Raw genomic sequence first — 15,525 nt, 5'->3', positions numbered from 1 at the left:
TCCTTCCTTCCTTCCTTCCTTCCTTCCTTCCTTCCTTCCTTCCTTCCTTCCTTCCTTCCTTCTCCCTCCCTCCCTCCCTCCCTCCTCCTTCCCTACCTCCTGTCTCTCTCTCTCTCACTCCTTTTTTAACTATCCAGACCTGGTCTGGCCTAGAGTGGGCCCTATTATTTTATTTTATTCATTTTTTGAGACAAGGTCTTGCTATATTGCCCAGGCTGATCTTGAACTACTGGGCTCAAACAACCCTCCCGCATCAGCCTCCCACGTAGCTGGGATTACAGGTGAGTGCCACTGTGCCCTGCTTAGTGGGCCTTTTAAATCGGAAGATTCAAGTGTTCTTTGAGTTTGGAAAAGTTTTTCTGTATTATGTCCTCAAATATTTTTTCAATTCTATCTTTTAGGGTAGAGAGGTGGCTTCTGTTTCAGGGTTGGATATCAATTTACCTTCTATTTCTATTCCTTTCTTGATAGTTGCTTTAATTGTTGTTTTTCCCCTCTGTTTTAACTTGAATTACCTCAAGTATTTCCCTGATGTGTTCATTTCATTTTGGGGGCTGGTCTTTTTTGTGCCTTTGGTTTTTTTTCTCATTTATAGAAGGTGATGATTTCCTGGTCCTTAATTGTTTCTTTAGCTGCCTGATCTCTTCTTTCATCTCATTCTTTTTATAGTTTGTTTCAACTTTGAGTTGCCTGGGTATTTGTCCCCAAGGGTTACCAAAGAGGCCGAGGAACGTTCTTGCCCTTGACACTGTAGTATAGCTTGGGGAGAGAGAACAAACACAGAAAAAGTTAAATGACGATCAACACTATACGCTCAAGGTGAGTAACTAGACATTAGGTGCTATGAGTGCCTAGAAGAAAGAAGAGGAGATTCAAAAGTTGATGGTTGGGATATTGAAAGACTTGGGACAGAGGGAAGAGCAGCATTTCAGCAGAAGTCCTCTGGTCTGTGGAGGACTGGGCAGGAGCAGGCAGATGGCAGACAATGGGATCACAGTGTAAGGCAGGTTCATTTAGCACAAATCCCAGCACTTTGGGAGGCGGAAGTGGGCAGATCATGAGGTCAGGTGATTGAGACCATCCTGCCTAACACGGTGAAACCCCGTCTCTACTAAAAATCCAAAAAAGGCCAGGTGCAGTGGCTCACGCCTGTAATCCTAACACTTTGGGAGGCCGAGGCGGGTGGATCGCTTCAGGTCAGGAGTTTGAGACTAGCCTGATCAACATGGAGAAACCCTGTCTCTACTAAAAATACAAAATCAGCTGGGCATGGTGGTGCATGCCTGTAATCCCAGCTACTCAGGAGGCTGAGACAGGAGAATTGCTAGAACCTGGGAGGCGGAGATTGTTGTGAGCTGAGATCGCACCATTGCATTCCAGCCTGGGCAACAAAAGCAAAACTGCTTCTCAAAATAAATAAATAATATAAAAATACAAAAAATTAGCCAGGCATGGTGGCATGCACCTGTAGTCCCAGCTACTCAGGAGGCTGAGGCAGGAGGCGCTTGAACCCAGGAGGCGGAGGTTGCAGTGAGCCGAGATTGCGCCACTGCACTCCAGCCTGGGCAACAGAACGAGGCTTCATCTCAAAAAAAAAAAAACAAAAATACTAAATGAGATAACTCATCTAAGGGGCAAGGCAATCAGCACATTGTTATAAGTGCTGAATAAATGTTGACAACTATTGTGGAAGCCCTTGAACACCTAACTAGATTATTGAGTCCTTGGGAGAAGGAATTGTGTCTTATTCCTTATTGTGTGCCTTACATGTAATAGATGAGCAATAAATGTATGGATGACTTTATCAGTTAAGTCATATTTCATTGCACGTAGCAAAAACCCTAACTCAAACTGGCTAAAACCAGGGATGCGTGCAGGATGCCATCATTCTGTAAGTCAAATCCAGCCTGCTGCCTATTTTTGTACAGTCCATGAACTAAGAATGAGTTTTGCATTTTTAAATGTCTTTAAAAATCAAAATAATATTTTGAGAAACTCAAAATTTTATGAAATTAGCATTTCAGGTTCTATAAAGAAAGTGTTACTGGAACACAGTCATACGTTCGTTTATGTGTGTATGTATGGTGTATGGCAGGTGTTGGCAACATTTTTCTATAAAGGCCAGATTGTGAATATTGTAGAGGTGGGAAACTATATGCCCTCTGTCACAGCTACTCAACTCTACTGTAGTAGCATGCAAGTAGCCATCAGCAATAACCTTAGAAGAGAAGATCTGAGGACAGCAAATAGGCTAGGAAACTGGAAGGGCTCCTGGGTTCTAGGCTTGGCTTTTACCAACCAATAGTAGGATATTCATTAAGTCACTTCACTTCTCTGGGTCAGATTTTCTGGGAAACGAATGAAAGGGTTTAAATAGTTTTTTTGCTGTTTTTTTGTTTTGTTTTGTTTTTTTGTTTTTTGAGACACAGTCTCTCCCTGTCATCCAGGCTGGAGTGTAGTGGCATGATCTCGGCTCACTGCAACCTCCGCCTCATGGGTTCAAGCAATTCTCCTGCCCCAGCCTCCCAAGGAGCTGGGACTATGGGTGCACACCACCACACCTGGCTAATTTTTTGTATTTTTTTGTAGAGACAGGTTTCACTGTATTAGCCAGGATGGTCTCAATCTCCTGACCCTATGATCCACCTGCCTTGGCCTCCCAAAGTGCTGAGATTACAGGTGTGAGCCACTGTGCCCAGCCAATTTTGAAAGCTTCTTTTGCTTCAAAATTCCTATTTTTCTATTTTGGTTTCCCATTTTAATAACCTGAACTTTCTGTGTAACAGGGAGAATACTTCAATTATAAGTAACAGAAGCCAATTCTAATTAATTTAAGCAAAAATACATCATCATGGCGATATGCAGGTAGGCCACAGAAACAAAGGAAAAGCAGAAAATATAGGCTTAGAAAGGACAGAAACCAGAGCAGAGCCTGGGGTCCAGGCAGAAGGAACCAATGGATAATCTCTTCAGGATACTGCAGCCTCCATTGACCTCCGGCCATTCTCAAGAACATTCAAGACTGAACTTCCGGTGTTGTGTTTCCAGCCTGGCTTAGATTTGGTTAAAAGAACCACCATGATGGTATCCAACAGGAAGTGGCGGTAGTTCCCCAAAGCCAAAGGAGGAGCTATTACTAGAAAAAGGGGGAATGGAAGCTGAGCAGGCAAAAAGGACAGATGTCCATGACCGTGAAGGGCACAGTTGTTTAAGTGCTAGGCATGGTAGCGTGAGGAGCCAATATTGACTCTTGAGTCATTTGCTCATTCTCTCAACAAATCCTGACTGAATTTAGTCATGCCATTTTGGAGGACACCAAAGAAATATAATAATGACCTATAAGACTGGTGGGAACGGGTGCCTGGATTTTACTCAGGAAGACCTGGGAACAAGATTGTATTCCCTTTTAATTGGAATCATTAAAATATATTCAGGCATATGTAACTGCAGCTCATTATAGGGAGATGTTAAGTAATTCTCTAATTATATGTATTACACTGTAAGCAGAGGATCCTCAGAGAAGTGACTTATCTCACATGTCAAGGGGCAGAGCTAAAAGAAGGACTTGACTTCCTGACTTGAATAACTGTTCTGAACCAGCTGCCTAGCAACCGTGGCCTCAGTTCAGGAGCAGCTACCATGTGAGGAGCCTCAGTGCCCGGCTGCTCCACTAAGCTGTGAATTTCTCACGGGCAGAAACAGGGTCCTGTTCCTCTGCATTCCCCCCAGGGCCTTGCCTGGCATCGGACGCACAGATCAGGATGTTCAGTAAGGAGGTCAGCTTTATAGCTTCCGTCAATGAAAAAGAGCCTGTCTCTGTCATAGATGATGACTTGAGCTGAGGAGTACTGAAAACATCCCCAGCTGCTGTCAGCAAAGCCTGGTCCGGGGACATGGAAGGAACATATTTCAGAGCGAGAGAATTTCAGACATTCTAACAGGAGACGGAGCTGCAAACTCTGTGGTGTTCACATTAGACAGCTTCTCCATCTCAATGTGTATCTTATTTCTTCTGGCAAATAATGAAAAATTATGACCTCACAAAGCAAAACCAGTGAGTGCAATTATCTCTGTTCATCTCTCTCCTCGATCGGAAAAAGCTAGGCTGTGGCTTGAAATTTGCTCAGAAGGAAATGTTTATAGAACTTTGTCTTCAGGCTGAGTGTGGTAGTCCCAGCACTTTGGGAGGCTGAGGCAGGCAGATCATGAGGTCAGGAGTTCAAGACCAGACTGGCCAACGTGGCCAAACCCCAATTCCACTAAAAATACAAAAAAAAAAAAAAAAAAAAAAAAAAATTAGCTGGGTGTGGTGGTGGCTGCCTGTAATCCTAGCTACTCAGGAGGCTGAGGCAGGAGAATGGCTTGAACCCAGGAGGCAGAGGTTGCAGTGAGCTAAGATCACACCATGGCACTCCAGCCTGGGTGACAAGAGCAAAACTCCATCTCAAAAAAAAGAAAAGAAAAATTTGTCTTCAATCAAGGGCTCTGCCTGTAATCCCAGCACTTTGGGAGGCCAAGGTAGGCAGATCACCTGAGGTCAGGAGTCTTAGTCCAGCCTGGCCTACATGGTAAAAGCCTGAGTCTACTAAAAATAAAAAAATCAGCCAGGTGTGGTGGCACACACCTGTAATTCCAGCCACTTGGGAGGCTGAGGCAGGAGAATCACTTGAACTGGGGAGACAGAGGTTGCAGTGAGCTATCATGCCACTGCACTCAAGCCTGGGCAATAGAGTGAGATTCTGTCTCAAAAAAAAGAAAAGAAAAGAAAAAGAAATTTGTCTTCAATCAAGTACTGGTGCATGTATGCACTCTTTGTTTAGGATAAGTGCTAACTTGCTTGACTTACCTCAGAAGGCTTGTACCTAGGCCTTTCTCAGCTGTCTGATTCTGCAGCTGCCCCAGGCTCAAGCAGGCTCATCCCTCCTGGGCGGGAGCAGGCAGGATTAGCCCCACAGCTGCAAGCTGGAAGGGTGGATTTTGGAGGTCGTGAAATCATTTATTAAATAAACTTGCTTATCCTTTTTCTTGTTACTTACCTTCACCTGAAAAAGGAGGTTTCTTAGTATTTCTTTTGTTTCTCCCCCTGAGGCAATCAATTGGCCCCACAGCCTAGATCTGTGGGACGACAGGGACTTCCAGCTTCAGTTTCACAACATCCCAGAGCGTCTCCAGTTATCTGAAGGCATGTTGAGAAATCCTCAAAATTAAATTAACCTCAGTTCACTTTGGCTTAATAAATCAACATCACTCTGCACTGTAAGGCACAGAAGGGAGAATGTTGAGGAATGAAAGCCTTTGTAGATTGTCATATCTCCAAAAAGACTGGCTCCCTTGGAGATTACTTTGGGCTGGTTCATCACCACTTTTCTTATCTCTATGGCAAGAATATGGTGTTGATTTGTTTAAAGGAAGATATTTTTCTTTCTGTATCTCAACATGAACCAGCCCTCTACACTTACCCCAGTGTTCTTAACTGTCTCCTTGCTGTGTCCATATAACTGGGGTTCACTTTCTTGCTTTGTCATGGTGGTCTCCCCGCCTTGTGTGTGACAGCAAATCTGAGCTACTTATTAATAAGGCTCAGCGTGGGCTGACTTCCACCATGCCAGTTTCCCTGGCAACACCAGTGGGCAGTAAAGATCTTAGACAAACTTTCTGATAGGTCACCCCTGAGCTATACCTCCCTTAGAATCCAAGAGACTCTCCAGAGAGCCCTGATCCTATGTTGGTTGGTTCTCATTTTGTTTCTGTCTAGTCACAGAGAATTTTAATTCTAAATGAAAAATTCTAAATGACTTACACAAATCTAGAGCAGTGTTGAAAGATCTTACAAGAAATGTCCAGATAGAAGGGTGGCAACAATATGAACAGCCATCAGGGTCTCTGATGGGGCCACCCAAATGCAGCGGGCACCACGCCTGCCCTCCACGTGGCCAGCGTTTGCTTACCATGAGTCCCCTCTGACATATGCAGGATCACTGTTTTTTTGACAGAACCCATCTTTTCTCTCACTTTTCCCTATTTGTGTTTATTTATTTATTATTTTATTTTATTTTTGAGACAGAGTCTGGCTCTGTCACCCAGGCTGGAGTGTAGCAGTGCGATCTCGACTCACCTCAACCTCTTCCCAGTTCAAGCAATTCTGGTGCCTCAGCTTCCCAAGTAGCTGGGATCACAGGTGTGCATCACCATGCCCAACTGATTTTTGTAATTTTAGTAGAGATGGGGTTTTGCCACGTTGGCCAGGCTGATCTCAAACTCCTGACTTCAAGTGATCTGCCCGCCTCGGCCTCCCAAAGTGTTGGGATTACAGACTTGAGCCACCATGCCCAGCCACTTCTCTTTAAAACGTTTCTAAACTTTGTTATGTCAAACCCATTTAGACAACGATTCAAATACAGGAGCACCCAAAAAATGTTTCAGGTGTCCGTCCCATCACGTGGCCTTGAGGAAAGAGCAGAAGTGCGGGAAGGACAAACCCACACCTGTGGGTGGGATCTGCAGCCAGCCTGGGGTGAGTGATTCCGGGGCTTTTGAGGGACAGGACTGTGGATACCCCGTGGTGAAGGGTGCGTGCAGGAACGTAAGGAGAACTGAATAGCACTAGGAAGGACTTGTGTGCCGCTGATTTAGCATTTCTCTGAAGCTGAACCTGCTGACACTCCTGTCACCTAATAATTAACATTCTGTGAGGAGAGAGCTTTTGTTTAAGGCTTTTTCCTTTAGGACAATTGTTGGGAGGTTTGGAGAAAGGAAGCATTTTTTAGCGGGGATGAACCCACAGCAGTGAGAGCTTTGGAAAGAAGGGCAATGCCGGACTACCTATTTTTTTGTATAGTGTTTTGTTGATTGAATACAAACCTTTGGGCTGGGTGCCGTGGCTCACATTTGTAATCTCCGCACTTTGGGAGGCTGAGGTGGGTGGATTACCTGAGGTCAGTAGTTCAAGACCAGCCTGACCAACATGGTGAAACCTCGTCTTTACTAAAAATACAAAAACATTAGCCAGGCGTGGTGTCAGGTGCCTGTAATCCCAGCTACTTGGGAGGCTGAGGCAGGAAAATCACTTGAAGCCAGGAGGCGGAGGTTGCGGTGAGCCGAGATTGTACCACTGCACTCCAGCCTGGGCAACAGAGCAAGACTCCTTCCCTAAAACAAACGAACAAACAAACAAAAAACCAAAAGCCTTTGCCAGAGCCTGATTCCAATTTATCTTTGTTACATTAGAGGACAATTAGCTCCTATGCTATGACAAAAGGAAGAAAACTAAACCCAAAACTTGCTCCAAAGTTTATCAATGAGACTATGTTCCTTTAGTTCCTTTGGTCCCATGTGAGTTGGTGGACACCAAATGTGCCTGTGAAAACTCTTTAGTATAGTGTCCAGAGCCCTGCTTGTAGCCGACAGGCCGCTGAGATGATTAAAACATACCCAAGGGCTGCAGACAATTAAAATAATGATGTGCAGCTTCACAAATTGGCATGAGTGACTTGGGTGATACCAAAGAGGAAAGGAGGATTTTCAATCTCCACTAAATCAGCTTTAATGAGGATGCTCATTGCTTCTCCTGCCATTCTTTCTAGTTCTAAAATAAAGCTACCAAGCAAGATCTATTGATGTCCCCAGGCAGGATGGCCCTCTGTCTAAAAGCCACACTTCTATCTTGTCACCCTAGTTTCTCTTAAACTCAAAAGGTCAGCTTGAATGAGTTATTGCATATAACCTTTGCAATTTCCATTTGATCTATAAGGAGAGAGGGAAGGATTAGGTTTGAGTTGTGAGAAAGTTCAGTGTTTGCTTCCCAGTTCTCTCCTCCTGATCCCGGGGTGGTACGCTTTCCAACCTCTCGGGGAGTCTGAGTGCTTAAAAAAGGCTTCTTCTGAGCTTGAATCAAACATGAGTTTAGGGGGAGGGCGTGGGCAGCTGTTGGATGGACCACCTGTTTGCAAAGTAGTGAAACCCTGAAAGAGGAAGTAAAAGTATTTTTTTGTGGGGGGATAGAACTAGCTTGGGCAAGGTAGCATCTGAAGGGGGCAAACTGCAATGGAATTAGAAACGGGTGGATTAGCTTTTCCTGAAAATATCCCATGTTAAAACCATTAGGGGGGAAATACTTGGCAGGATGCATTCCAGATTTGGTGCAGCTGAGACTGTTTGGGGCCAGGGAAGCAATTCGCAGAATCCAGCACATATGCATCAGCCAATGTTTGATGTTATGGCTCATGGCTAAACAATATATACATGTTATACATGTTGAAGATAAAAGCCTTCCAGTGGCTAATGTGGCACAGTGATCAGCAAATAAGCTCTCCGTGCTTACACTTGTTTTTATTTGTTATTTATTTATTTATTGTTTTGAGATGGAGTTTTGCTCTTGTTGCCCAGGTTGGAGTGTGATGATGCGATCTCGGCTCACTGCAACCTCTGCCTCCTGAGTTCAAATGATTCTCCTGCTTCGGCCTCCCAAGTAGCTGGGATACAGGCATTCCCCACTACACCAGCTAATTTTGTATTTTTTTTAGTAGAGATGGGGTATCACCATGTTGGTCAGGCTGGTCTCGAAGTCCTGACCTCAAGTGATCCACCTACCTTGGCCTCCCAAAGTGCTGGAATTATAGGTGTGAGCCACCATGCCTAGCCTATTTTTTATTTTTTAAGACAAGGTCTCACATGCCAGACTAGAGTGCAGTGGTATGATCTTGACTCACTGCAGCCTTGACCTCCTGTGCTCAAGTGATCTACCCACCTCAGCCTCCTGAGTAGCTGAGACTATAGGTGTGTGTCACCACACCCGGCTAATCTTTGCATTTTTTGTAGAGACTGGTTTTCACCATGTTGCCCAAGCTGGTTTTTAATTCCTGAGCTTTATGACCCACCTGCCTCAGCCTCCCAAAGTGCTGGGATTATCCATGTGTGCCACACTGTACTTGGCTACATTGTTTTTAAATCACTAGCTTGTTCTAAAAAACCACCACCACCATCAACAAAAATAACAAAATTTCCAACTGTAGCAATAATTAGTTCTAAAAAGAGAAATTAAATATAAATTTCTGTCTCATCTCCGCCTTTTAATTTATATCATTTGACATACTCACAGTTCCTGATAAGTAAATATGAGTTAAACTATTAGGCTAGAAAAGGACATGTCAATTAACTGGGCGTGGTGGTGGACACCTGTAATCCCACTACTAAGGAGGCCCAGGCAGAAGAATTACTTAAACCCTGGAGGCAGAGGTTGCCGTGGGCAGAGATCGGGCCACTGCACTCCAGCCTGCGTGACAGAGCAAGACTCTGTCTCAAAACAAAAGAAAAGGACATGTCAAGAGTGGCCCACTCTACAAAAATGTGGCTCATTCTCAAGTTAGATATGTATATGTATAGGTATGTTTGTACGGATAATCTTTTTTCAGGTCTACAAAATGCCCACTAAGCGGTCAGGAATTTTCTTCTGTATACAGCATAGAGCCAGTATACAGCAGATGTACTTTATTGGATACATTGTGTTGAGCATCTACCATGAGTGGTAGCACAAATAAAATTTTCAGTCAAGATTAACCTTGGAAAATCCCTTCAATGGCTTTTTTTTGAGACGGACTCACTCTCACCCAGGCTGGAGTGCCATGGCACAATCTCGGCTCACTGCAATAACCCTCGCCTCCCAGGTTCAAGTGATTTTTGTGCCTCAACCTCCTGAGTAGCTGGAATTATAGGCACCTGCCACCACACCTGGCTAATTTTGTGTGTGTGTGTGTGTGTATATATATATATTTTTTTTTAGTAGAGATGGAGGTTCACCATATTGGCCAGGCTGATCTCAAACTCCTGACCTCAGGTGATCCACCTGCCTTGGTCTCCCAAAGTGTTGGGATTACAGGCGTGAGCCACTGTGCCCAGCCCCTGCCTCTCCAATGGCTTATAAAGTAAAGTAATATCCTTCACTAAGTTCAACACAGCTAGGTTTTTCTCCAACACCAACAATGGATCAGATCGCTATTTTGTTTTGTTTTGGTTGGGAACCAGATGAATCAGTCGGCACTTATTTACAGCCCCTGATGTACCCTAATCACTTACTTTTTAAGATTCTAGCTTCACATGCAGCCTCACCTCTGGGAGGCACAAAGAGTAAGACTAGCTGAGCTGACAGTGGGTCCATGTCCCTCTTCTTGCCAGCTCTGGGACCTCAGTCACCGAGTGGATGGGTGATTGGAACAGCCACTATTGAAAGAGTTATTTTTTTCTTTCTCTTTCTTTTTGGTGGGGGGTGAGAAGAGCCAAGGCACATAGTTGAATTTGTATCATGTATGTTATGACTCTACAGTAAACATTTATTGAATTAATAAATGTTTGAGAAGATTTTATTTCATTCAGTTGATCTACTGACATTTGTGTGAATGTTAGCTATTTTTCCCTGCTGGAAAAAAAAAAAAGGCAATGGCTTGCATGTCTTTAAGTAATGGCAAAGCATGTGGAAAAGGCTAAAAGAAGAAATTACCAATTACTTTTAAAAGGAGAAAAAAAAAGTCCAGACTACTGAAGGCCTGATCATAAATATACTAAATTTCCCAGGGGCATAATATATAGCAATACTGGGAATTTTAATACCGTCACTAATCATTTCAAATACTCTGACATCCTTTCACTGTAATATTTCTGTATTTAGTAGAAACTTTTAAAAAATCATGTCACTAGCCAACAAAAGTCATTTCATACTTATGATGTAATTGTAAGGTAATATTTCAGGGTTGTCAAGATCAAAGACTTGAAATATGACTTACAAAAAAAACCAAAAGTTCAAGAGAGACCCCTCTGAATAACCTTTTAAAGGACCTAAACCAATAGCATCTTGTCTTCTGTTTTCCTTGGGGTTTTGGAAACAGAATCATACAAAAGATGCATTCTCCAGGGGCACATGAATTAAAATTAAAGAGTGAAAATAAATAATCATAGATGAAATTTCTCCCTCTGATTTAAACAGTGAGAAATAGATGTACTCAATGTGTTGGCAATAAAAATAGGAAAACTGTACTCAAATTGTGAATTGGGCCTAATACAAAAATCTGAAAATGGATGTCATGGAAACCACTTTATGATTATTACGTTGACTGAAGGAAATATTTTTTATGTGTAGGAATTATCTGTCTAGGTTATATTCCTGGGCTGTATGGTACAAAACTATACATTATCTTTAAAAATTAAAATTCTATCTGTGCCTTTTTTTTTTTTTTAAGAGATGGACTCTTGATATATTGCCCAGACTGGTCTCAAACTCCTGACCTCAAGTGGTTCCAAAGTGCTGGGATTACAGGTATGAGCCACCGACTCTTTCTGTATAATTAAAGGAAAATTGATGTGTAAGTTTCTGTATTTTTGCTATTAGCAATTGATATGATCTGAATGAGCTGATTCCTGGGTGGATTCAGAAAGTTATTTTTCATCTGCTTGTCTAAGGGATGAAGAAATGAGATGTAGGCCAGGAGCGGTGACTCATGCCTGTAATCCCAGCACTTTGGGAGGCCAAGGCAAAAGGATTGCTTGAGCCCAGGAGTTTGAGACCAGCCACAGGCAACATGGTGAAACCCATTGCTACAAAAAACGCAAAAATTAGCCAGGTGTGGTTGCTCATACTTGTAGTCCCAGCTGCTTAGGAGGCTGAGGTGGAGGATTGCTTGAGCTCGAGAGGCAGAGGTTGCAGTGAGCTGGGATTACACTCCAGCCTGGATAACAGAGTGAGACCCAGTACCCGCTCCCAAAAAAAAGAGAGCGAGAGAGAGATGCCAAGTTGTAATTTTACTTTGTAATCCTCCAACTCCCCTAAACTAAAACAACAACAAAACAACAAAGCAAATAATAATTATTAACATGTGAAGCATTTTTAGATGATGATGATGATTTTTTAAAAAATCATGAAATGCCAAACCCTTTAAAAGAAAAGGCAGGGAAAAAGAAGTGGTGGTACTTCCCCTCTTCTGGTAAGTCAGAGTAGGATTCCAATCCATGGTCTCATTTCCTTTTAAAGAATACTGATCCCCAGGGGTGAAAGAATCAACTGGAGATCACATATAAGTAAAAACAACAAAAAAAGAGACCCCTCAACTATATTTTTCCTCCAGAAAGATATAAATGTTTGCTTTTGTCAAAGATTTTGCCACCTCCAGTGAAACACTGGAATGAGTACGATGTGCTATGCCCCCACCTGAGACTTAGATAAGCTACCTCCTAGGGGAGATATCCGCCAAGGGTTTTTCCAAGGCATTTGTCACTTGATGGCTATCCTCCCAGCCAAAGGACACAGATGTTAATAACAATGTAGTCATGGTGATAGTAATCATAGTATATAATCACAACAACAGTACCTACCATTTAAGAGGGTCTGCTACTAAGTGTCAGGCAGCAAAATTGGCTATTCGCACATGTTAGTTTGTTAATCTTCACAATGATTCTTTAATGAAGACTTTATTATTGCCATTTTACAAATGAGGAAACTGAGCTGAGATATTCAGTAGCTTATTGTCTCATAATAGTGAGTAGTAGAGCTGCAATTTGAACAGCTGTCTAACTTTACCCACACTCTTTCATACTCTCTTTGCTAATGCTCTAGCCAAGCGATATGGCTATTTCTTGAGAGAGCCAAAGAAGTGGGGAGAGGGCATCTGGGAATTTTTCAGGAAGACTGAAGAAGAAAGACTGCACTGTCCTGGACACTGCTTCACTAAGTGCTGAAAGCCAGGCAAATTCACAGTTGTAATCCCAGTATCAGGCAGAGAGGAAATCAATAAATGTGAAGTGAATGAAGATAATAGGGGCTCATTATATTTGTTCTGAATCGAATTTAATTTTAAAACCACTGTCCTATCAACAGTCAGGATGCCACAATGTCTGGAGCGGAGGTTTTAAGGATGGCACACTGGCTGAAAGAGGGCCCAGGCAGACTGTCCTGGAGTATGTCAAGGGGCAGGTGGGTGGCTTTGATAATGGTGGTAATGGTAAATAGTGACAATGACAACTCAGGACGCACTGAAGTCCTCGTAAGACTGCTTAGCATGGCGACTGAGGATCTGATCCTGCCCAATTATGGGTCAGTGGCTGCATGGCCTCGAAGAGCCTCCCACCCATCACAGACATAACAGGGAAGCTGTAGAGGACAGGAGGGGTTGGCCTAGTGCCTTTCCCTACTGTAGTCAGCTCTCTGCTGCCAGCAGCACTGCAGCTGGGCTGCCCAGGGTGTTTCCTGCAACGCGATGACTGTGTGATGGAAGAGCCATTGCCTTGCAATCCTGCAGCTTGCCAAATACTGGGAACGTGTGTGTTCACATGCAGTCAGCTGCGTTCCTGAGAACCCTCCCAGCCTACTGGGGCCCACAGACAGGGGTGGGGGAGGGCGCCTTCCCTAATGTAACATCTTAGCACATTCATCACAAGCAAAATCAAAGCAATTTTCCTCCAAACATAAACCTATGTTGATGACATGGGTTCAGATCAGGGCTGTGGCAGGGTCCAGCTGGACTCATCGCCCGGTGTCCATGGATGGAACCAAGAGTGCAGAGGATGTAGGAGATAAAGTTTCTCTGTTAGGGAAGAGTTTGAAACTGACTTCAAAGGAAAGAGAGGGATGTTATTGTTGAGGTTTGGGTCTCAGAGGAAGACATCATTCCAGCTGACCACTTAACAAACCAAGCTTACAGAATTGGAAATTCTAGACTTTCTCGTTGAAAGCACCTGAGGCCCAGGCTTTACTGATCTCTCTTCTCTGGGTTGTAGCACATTTTTTTTTTTTTTTTGAGATGGAATTTTGCTCTTGTCGCCCAGGCTGGGGTGCAGTGGTGTGATCTTGGCTCACTGCAACCTCTGCCTTCTGTGTTCTAGCAATTCTCCTGCCTCAACCTCCTGCGTAACTGCGGTTACAGGCACCTGTCACCATGCTCAGCTATTTTTGTGTGTGTGTGTTTAGTAAATACAGGGTTTCACTATATTGGGCAGGCTGGTCTTGAACTTCTGACCTCAGGTAACCCACCTGCCTCAGCCTCCCAAAGTGCTGGGATTACAGGCATGAGCTACCGCACCCAGCCAGCACTTTTAATGTGTCTCTTTTAATGTGCCTTGGATTAAGCAAGGGTTTCTCCCATTCTCTGGAGGTTTCTTCTCCACAATTTGACCTCCCTTGCCAGCCTCTGAGTGTTTTAAAATTATTATTATTGTTATTATGTTTTTTTGAGACACAGTCTTGCTCTGTTGCTCAGGCTGGAGTGCAGTGGTGTAATCTCGGCTCACTGCAATCTCTACCTCCCAGGTTTAAGCAATTTTTGTGCCTCAGACTTCTGAGTAGTTGGGATTTCAGGCGCGAGCCACCACACCCAGCTAATTTTTATATTTTTAGTAGAAACGGGGTTTCATCATGTTGGTCAGGCTGGTCTCGAACTCCTGGCCTCCAGTGATCCACCCGCTTCAGCCTCCCAAAGTATTGGGATTACAGGCATGAGCCAACAGCTCAGCTTCTCTGAGTGTTTTAAATCCAGAAGCCATTTCCTTTCTTGCTAAGCATCCACCTGCGTTATTGCGAGTGAAAGCATACTGTAAATGAAAATGTACTGTACAAACAGGAATGTCCTTGAAGATACCTATATTCTTCTTAGAGCCTAGAACTGTGCTGACCTGGAGCACAAACACAGCAAATATCTGTTGAGACCTGGTCTGGTGGCTCACGCCTGTCATTCCAGAAATTTGGGAGGCCAAGGTGGACAGATTGCTTGAGCTCTGAAGTTCAAGATCAGTCTGGGCAGCATGACAAAACCCCATCTCTACAAAAAATACAAAACAATTAGCCTGGCCTGGATAATTGTTAATTAAACATGCCTGTGGTCCCAGTTACTTGGGAGGCTGAGGTGGAAGGATCGCTTGAGCCCAGGAAGTTGAGGTTGCAGTGAGCTGAGATTGTACCACTGGACTCCAGCCTGGGTGACAGAGCAAGACCCTGTCTCAAAAAAAATAAAATAAAATAAAAAAGAAGATCTGTTGAGTAAATAAAATGATTGGAACTTGGAATGACTCTCTTGTTGGCTGATGTAAAAAACTGTCTCACCACAGTCTGCTTCATTGGCCTTGTTTTACTACATTGGCCTTGTTTCTATAAGCAAGAAAAAGTGAGGAGGATGTCTGATGAGACATGTCCACAGAGGCAGGGTGTTAAATGTAATTTAATTTCTCTGTCCCAGAGAAAGAGAGGCCGTCCCAGCCCATAGCCGGATGTGTTGGAAAAGTCAGGAAGAGTTGCTAGCTTCTCGTTTTTCCTGGGCAGTGTGGTTATCATGTTTCTAGGGAGAAAAAGATATTTCCCAGAACAGCGCAAAGAAAAGAATTAAGTAAAAGCTGGGCCTCTGGGAGCTTTGAACAAGAGCCTATTGGACTTTTGACCCTTTAAATACTACCAAATTTGGGGAGGTACTTTCTCACTTATGAAATATATCAAAGTGGGACAAACATATAATAAAATTAAGCTCATAAATTTAACAATCACACATGCTTGCTCTT

General features: G+C 43.5%; 1 long non-coding RNA gene across 1 annotated transcript in view; it reads left to right on the top strand.

Annotated features, from left to right (window-relative positions):
* Positions 1-752: 752 nt before the first annotated feature.
* Positions 753-15,525, top strand: part of LOC128932413 (uncharacterized) — a 33,289-nt gene continuing 18,516 nt past the window's right edge. The window contains exons 1-2 of the long non-coding RNA XR_013519039.1: positions 753-819; positions 6,424-11,305. This is a non-coding gene — a long non-coding RNA (uncharacterized LOC128932413). The remainder of the gene's footprint in view (positions 820-6,423; positions 11,306-15,525) is intronic.

Source organism: Callithrix jacchus, chromosome 6 (assembly GCF_049354715.1).
Source record: "Callithrix jacchus isolate 240 chromosome 6, calJac240_pri, whole genome shotgun sequence".
Taxonomy (NCBI): Eukaryota; Metazoa; Chordata; class Mammalia; order Primates; family Cebidae; genus Callithrix; species Callithrix jacchus.
This window is presented reverse-complemented; position numbering and strand designations above follow the sequence as displayed.